Consider the following 8,146-nt stretch of genomic DNA (forward strand, 5'->3'; position numbering starts at 1 on the left):
TTGGTGCCAGCATAACAGGATCCCAAAAGCTCCGTCAGGCTGGCACCTAAGGAGGAATCCTCCCGGCAAAAATGGGTCATTGTCAGACTGTCCACGCTGAATCCGGTCCCTCTTGCTCTAATTAAGTCATGTGGGATGTAAGCTTTTCCTGGAGGGAGACGCAACCCTCACTCAAACCTCCCAATTCAGAGGAGAACTGACCTTAGTCTTTGGAAAGGGGAGTGAAATCCCTTACAAGGGGTATCTGGATTTGTTTAAAAGTTACTAGGTGGACTGCCAGTCAAGGCTATCAAGCTCAATCCTCCCCGATAGATGGTCGATATCTTACATAGGTTATCCACCCTTTGACTGCTCTTGTTTTTATTTTTCAGGGGTTTCTAACCACCCTCCTCATCAACCTAGGTCAATGGGTTGGGGGATTAGTCGCCAACGACACGACCAAGAGACGGGTAGTACTGGATTACATCTTATCAGCAGAAGAACAATATCTGATCTGAAGGTTGTTGTTAACCTGCAGGCCCCATGAAGATTGCCAGTGTTTATGGAAGGTACAAAATAGAGCACGAAAAAAGTCGGAGGCAGGAATGATTGGAGAGAGGACCTAGATGAAAGAGAATCTGAACATGCCAGTGAGTCAGCTTGTTCATTTCCAGTAATCGTTATATGGCTGAGGAATAAAAAAAAATGAACTGGCTTTTTCTGGACAGCAAGGCGGAACAGCCACTCCTGAAACTGGGTGTTTGCAAAGTGAGGATGAGACGAGGTGTGTAAGAAAGTGAGTGCTCTGAGAGAATCAGAGAAGATAACAAGGAAGAAGGAGGAGAATCTAAGATGAAAAGAATCTAGGACAAGATTTCAAGTGAAGAATGTAAGTTTCTGCAGAAAGAACACCTTTTATGAAAGAAAGAATACTTTGGAAGGTATCAGAGAACACAACAGCAGACCTGACACCATGGCTGTCAGTAAAGTGTCAGAAGGGTGAAAAGACGTGTTTAAGAAAAAGAGAGCAAAGAATATCTGAGGGAAGAAGAGACTTAACTCAAACAAGGAAAGAAGAACAGAGTACTGGAGGAGGCAGAAGCAACGGCAGGAAGATAACTGGACGAAGAGGAAGAAAAGGAGGAAAGGTGAAATATATTAACTGAAAATAGAGGGATCCATGGGGCTTTTCAGTGTGCTGTGCGAGAGCTGGGCGTAAGCCGGCAGAGTGGAGTGGCCTGGGCACTAGGGAATTTTGATCCAGGTCTCGGGCTCAGGGCATGCAGGAATGGGCAACCCATACTTCCTGTAAAGATATCCCTCATTAAACTCAAGCTAGGTCACCATGCCTTTTGTTAGACCTTGTACAGGGTCCAAAAAGGATAAAAGAAAGAAATGGGGGACTGAGGGAAAGGAGTGCTGGAGCAGGCTAGAAGAGCGGAGTAACGTCTGTCTATCTCTTACCAGACATCTCAATCCCGTAATGGGTGGCCACTGACAAGTAGCCTTCATGTCACCCTGTCCAATGCCATTTCACTGCCCTGCTCCCAGCTCACACCCCTCTCTCTCATAAACCTCTCCACTCCATCCTTCCATCTCATCTTTGGCCTCCCCCTTCCTCTCCCCCCTCCACCCACTCGCATACACTCTCATTGTTAATCTCTCGCTCTCCACCCTCTCCACATGGCCAAACCACCTCAATGTATTTCTCCTCACTCTTTCTATCACATCCACATCCACACCGCAACGCTCTTTCACGTCCTCATTTGTCAGTCTGTCTCTCCACATAACTCCACACCCTTCTCTTGAACAACAAATTTCCATTGCTCTCACTCATGACTTGTGTCCTTCCAACAAGGTCCAAGCTTCACTTCCATACGTTAGGGTTGGTATCACAATACTGTCATGCAGCGACTTTTTATACTTCCATGCCCACTTCCCTGTTCCCTATCCTGCCTTCAGACAACCAGCAACCTTTCTTCCCTATTGTACCCTTTCAAGAACTTCATCTCCTAACCTTCCATCCTTACTCATCACACTACCCAAGTACTTAAACGCATTCACATTTTCCATTTCCTCATCATCCAACCTCACTGTATATTCAGTGGCTTCACGTCTCTCAAAGATCATAACTTTACTCCTCTCTACATTCAGCATTAGAGTCTGTTTCTTTCACTCTCCCCAACTCATTCAACAATCCTTGCAGTTCCCCTTCATCTTCACTTATGTTTAATAATACTCAGCTTAATCCTGCATCATCGTTGAACATGCTTGGGGTTTCATTTGCTCGGGACTTGTCTTGGAAAGATCATATTACATCTCTTGTAAAATCTGCTTCCAAAAGATTGGGTGTGCTAAGCCGACTCCGTTCCTTCTTTGCCCCTGCACAATTGTTGACTCTATACAAGGATTTTATCCGCCCCTGTGTGGAGTACAACTCTCATGTGTGGGGAGGCTCCCCATATACAGGTCTTCTCAATAGGGTGGCGTCAAAGGCTTTTCGTTTCATTAACTCTCCCCCTCTTACTGACTCCCTTCAACCTCTGTCTCTTCGCCGCAATGTTGCATTTTTAGCTCTTTTCTATCGCTACTACAGTGGTCACTGTTCCTCTGAACTGTCTGCATGCATTCCTCCACTTCTACGACGGGCGCGTAGCACCCGTCAAGCAGCAAACTCTCACCCCTTTTCTGTCCAGCTCTCTAATGCAAGAGTTAATCATTACTCCCGGTCCTTCATTTATGCAACAGGTCAACTCTGGAAATGTCTCCCTCTGTCTGTATTTCCTGCTTCCTATGATCTCCAGTCTTTCAAACGCAGTGTGTCAAGGCATCTCGAAATGAATGGATCTTGAATCTGACTCTCTCTTGTATTTTGTTTATCTCTTGGAAGGAACAGTTTTGTGGGCTCATTGCCTTTGGTTCCTTCTTCCCCACATAAAAAAAACAACAACAACAACAACAGTACATGGATTTTCAAAACACTGTCCTCTCTCATTAGGTTCGCTCCAAAATCCATTGTCATACGTTGTACCCCTTTTGTAACCCCATCCATATACATATTGATCAACCATGGGGACACATTCCTGTTTCAATCCAACATTCTTATAACAAAATAATTATTCACTCTGTTCACTATCCACATGCGCAAAAAACAAAATTCACTCTGTTCACTATCCACATGCGCTGCAGCCTTAGCACCCTCATATATACCCTTCACGGCATTCAACAACTCATTTACTCCATAATTCTTAATACTTTCCACATTCCTTGTCTATCCACCCTGTTTTATGCTTGTTCTAAATCCATGAAGGCAGCATACTACTTCTTTTCCTTCTCTAGAAATTTTCCACTAAAGACCTAAGAATGAATATCTTAGCTACACAACCTCTTCCCTTTCTAAAACCTCCCTGTTCTTCTGCAACTAATTCCTTTGTTATTTCCCCAACTTTGCCAATAAGTATTCTATCATACACTTTTCTTATTATGCTGAGAAGACAAGTGCCCCTATGATTACCACACATTTCTTATTCCCTTTTTCCCTTCTACAGGGAAAAAATTATACTTGAATTCCAATTCTCTGGGACTCTATCTGCCTCCCAGGCCAATTAGCACATGTTCTATATCTATTCTAGTACTATCTCTCGTTCATGTTTCAGCATTTCACCACACACTTCATCAATTCCTGGGGCCTTCCCCATTTTGATTGATGTATTAGTTGGAAAATGAAGGAGATGCATGTTGTACCTAAATGGTATGAAAGCAACTCCGATAAGAAGGGGGGAGGGGTGCTTGATTCGACGTAAAGACTTGCTGTGGGATATGACCAAAAAGCACCAATAGTTAATTGAAGACCGATGTATTGTATGGAATCAGGTTTTGGAAGGGGACGATCAGAGGCAGAAAAATAGACTTGGCAACCGCAATCGAGTTTAGGAAAAATAAGGACAGTGTGAATCTGAGATAGCTTTTGTAACAAGTGAAGCTGTTGAAGAGTAGAAAATTGAATGAATGAAACATGTGCATTCCAATTTAACCGAAAGGCAAAGATGAGGACAAGAATATTAGTAGAGAAGTGGTAGGGAAGAGGGGTGTTATACAGGTAAAGGGAAGGTTTAAAATAGTATGGTTTGTTAACAGGTAAACGCCATTGTACAGGACTTAAAATAATGAAAACAATGAGTAACGTCAACGTTGAGGCAACATCAGTGGCAGAATAATGGAATTTAGATGAGGTATGTCTGAGTTTGCAGTGTCAATGCAAAATCGTCAACATACCGAGGCCGAAACTGGGGAAGGGTAAACGGGAGATGTGCCATTTATATCGCACTAAAGACAGTCTCGGGGGACAGCTTCATGATGGGGAAATTCACATGAAAACTGAAAGTCTATGGGGACGTAAACAGTTCGAAAGGAACAAAATTTTTGAAGAGCGTGTTACCTCCAAGTAGTATCATAGACTTTTTATTAATGAAAAAAAAAAAAAAAAAAAAAAAAAAAAAGACTGACAGGCAGAGTGAAAAAGAAGAATGGATGAAATATTCCAGCGGAAGAGTAGATGATCTAAGGTGTTGCGTAATTGGTGATACAAAAACTGTAAGGGGGGAAAGAAGACAACTGGATTCAAGGTGCTACATGAGTCGATTGTTGATCATCCATTCAAGAAGTTTGCATAAACAACTAAAGTCGCACCACACGATCCAGGGGTTGTCACTGTCGTACCCTGGCAACCTACCTGTCAAAAGCGCGTACGATTTCGTATCGTATTATATACGAATCATATTATACACGAATACTGTATATTATACATGAATATTATTATACACGAACATATTGTAAATGAATCACAAGCATATCATATTATACACGAAATCCGAAGCAACGTTGACGGGTAGGTTGCTAGATCACGATAATGACATCCTCAGAGTCATGCGCTGCAACTATAGTCTGTGTCATTGGACGGTAATTTTGAGGAAGACGACTAGTTTTACCAGGTTTAAGAAATCCAAGGAGGATAGCTACATGCCAATAGGATGAGGATGTGGGATTGCCATTTTTCGCATGGATGGTAATAATACATTTTCTAACACGTCAATGTATTATTGCCCTGTAAATCTTCCTTCTATTTTCATCAATTCTCAAGGTCCATTGACCCACATCCATCCCCAAAATGATAGGCTCACCTTACTACATTCATATGTTTACAGGTCTCCAGCACGTTTGATCCCCTACTTCCACCGAGTGAAGCATTTCTCATAAGTAAATATTACTGTTCCAAAAATCTCCGTCTGCTCATAGATACCGAAAAGCAAAGCCTAGTCTACACTCTTTATTGGGTTGAGAGAGTTTTTCTTTCTTGGCCGTCCTGTAACAGTGAATGCCCATCTCGTGAATGTGTCTTCTCGTTGTCCGCGGATCGCAGGGAAACTGTAAAGTCCGAGTAACCTGAACTGCAGAACACCTTGACTGCTCGTTTACCATGTCCGCTATACAGGCGACTTCTTAAGAAGTGAGAACTCGAGGCCTTCCACTGTGAGGCTTTGTCTTCACTGAGCCCTCCATTTGCCACCGACGAATCCATCGATTCACAGTCCTAACACAGACACCTGTGAGAAAGGCAGTTTCTCTTGATGACTTTCCCACATCCCACACAACGATGATACGGCCAAGGGGTTAATGACCTCAGGAGCATTTGCACTCTTCCTTTCACCCACCAAGTTGCCGCATCTCTCTGCCATTTCTACAGTTAATACAAAATATTGCATTTGTTGGTAATGTAGTCTTAGACTATACATAGTTCACTGTTGATTATACTGCCCAATAACACTGGTGAAAAAAAAAAAAAAAAATCCGCTGCCGCTCTCTTCTACATTTAAAACAACCGTCTCTCTCTCTCTCTCTCTCTCTCTCTGGTGTTTGCGTGTGCGTGTGTGCGCACGTGTGTGTGTGTGTGTGTGTGTGTGTGTGTGTGTGTGTGTGTGTGTGTGTGTGTGTGTGTGTGTGTGTGTTCTTACCCAATTGTCCTTACCTAATTGTATCTTTAAAGGAATGAGTCAAGCTCGTACTGTCCCGTGTTTTAAACCATATTTATCGTACATATCCTTAAATTTGTGAATTGTTTTGACACACTATTTCATTCGGTAGTGCATTCCATTGATCAATTGCTATGTTTGGGAAACTGAATTTCCTTACGTCTTTATCACCTCTCTTCTTATGCAATTTTTTGCAGTGTCCTCTTGCTGATGCTTCCCCATATGTTTAGCAATCATTTATGTCTATTTTCTCCTTCCCTGATATGCATTTATATAGCATTATCATGTCAACTCTTTTCCTTCTGTCCTGTAGTGTTGGTAGATTCAGTTTATTTAGTCTTTCTTCGTAGCTTAGATCCCTTAAGCTTGGCATCCATCTTGTAGCGGCCCTTTGAACTTTTTCAATCTTGTCTATGTGTTTTTTGAGATGAGGACTCCAGACTACTGATGCATACTCCAGGATTGGTCTAATGAATGATGTTATAATCCTTCTTAGCATGTCTTCATTTATGTATGTGAATGCTATTCTCATATTTGCAAGCAGTGTATACATGTTCCATACCTTCTCACTGATATGGTCAGCCGGAGATAGTCTGTTTTTGATAATCACACCTAGGTCCTTCTCTCTTTCTGATGTGTGTTGGGTTTTATTTCCTAACTTATAATCCCAATCAGGTCTTTTTCCACTTTTAACAAACTTGATTACATGACACTTGTCCACATTGAATTCCATTTGCCATGTATTACTCCATTCATGAAGTTTATTTAATTCTTTTTGTAGCTCTTTACAAAAGTCTGTTAGTAATTCTCCTTTGTATTTTTGCATCATTTGCAAACATATTTAGATAGCTTTCATTTTCAGTGTTACTGTCTATATCATTTATATACACTAAAAACATGATTCGTGCCAGCACTGAGCCCTGTGGTACTCCACTAGTCACTCCTTTCCATGATGAGTAGTTTCCTCTTAGTACTGTTCTCATTTCTCTTTTTATGAGAAAAGCTTGCATCCAACAAAACAGTTCGCCTCGAATTCCTTCTTGAAGGTACAGTTTCCATAAAAGTCTTTGGTGTGGTACTGTGTCAAATGCTTTCTTGAAATCTAAATAGATACTGTCCACCCATCCTTCTCTTTCCTGTATTGTGTCTGTTACTCTGTCATAGTAGCTCAACAAATTAGTAACACATGATTTTTCTTTTTTGAAACCAAACTGTCTTTCTGTTATCATGTTGTGTTCTTCTAGATGATTTACCCAAGCTTTTCTTATAACCTTTTCTAATACCTTGCTTACAACACTGGTCAGTGATACTGGTCGGTAGTTCAGTGGATTTTGTCTATTCCCTTTCTTGAATAAGGGAACAATATTTGCTTTCTTCCAAATATCAGGTAGTTTACTTTGACTCAAGGATTTCTTGAAAATTAAAAATATTGGTTTACTTAACTCCTTTGCACATTCTCGTAGCACCCAACATGAAATTTCATCAGGACCATTTGCTTTTCCTCTGTCTAATTTACTTAACTCCTCCTGTATTACTTTTTCTGATACTTGTATATCTGGTAGTATGTGTGGACATGCATGTTCCACATAGTCCCCCTCAAAATTTTTTTCTTCTGTAAAAACTGATTGGAAGTTCTTATTTAGTGTTTCACAAATATCTTTCTCTTGTGTATAGGTGATTCCCTCGTCCGTAATGTATTGTATTATATCTTTTACTTTGGTGTTGCTTCTGATGTAGCTGTAAAATAGCTTCAGTTAATCACTACTTTTATTTATTATATCCTCCTCAAACTGTTTTCGGGCTTCCCTCCTTATTCTTGTATAATCGTTTCTTGCCTGTTTGTAATTATTATATGCCCGTTCACTATTGTGTCTTCTGTATCTATTCCACAACAAATCTCTTTTTTCTTTTGATTTTTTACATTCTGTATTGAACCATTTCTATATTTTCTTCTCTGCTTCTTTGTGCTGTGGGATGTACTTCTGGACTCCTATTTCATAAAATTCACAGAATTTTTTATATACAGCATTTAAATCTTGTCCTCTAAGCTCATTTTCCCAATCAACTTCTAAGAAATACTTCTATAGGTCTTGATAATTTCCCTTTTTATAGTCTAGGCTCTTTTTGTAACTTTCATT

Source organism: Coenobita brevimanus, chromosome 56 (assembly GCF_032717465.1).
Source record: "Coenobita brevimanus isolate Jiangsu-jjx chromosome 56, ASM3271746v2, whole genome shotgun sequence".
NCBI lineage: Eukaryota > Metazoa > Arthropoda > Malacostraca > Decapoda > Coenobitidae > Coenobita > Coenobita brevimanus.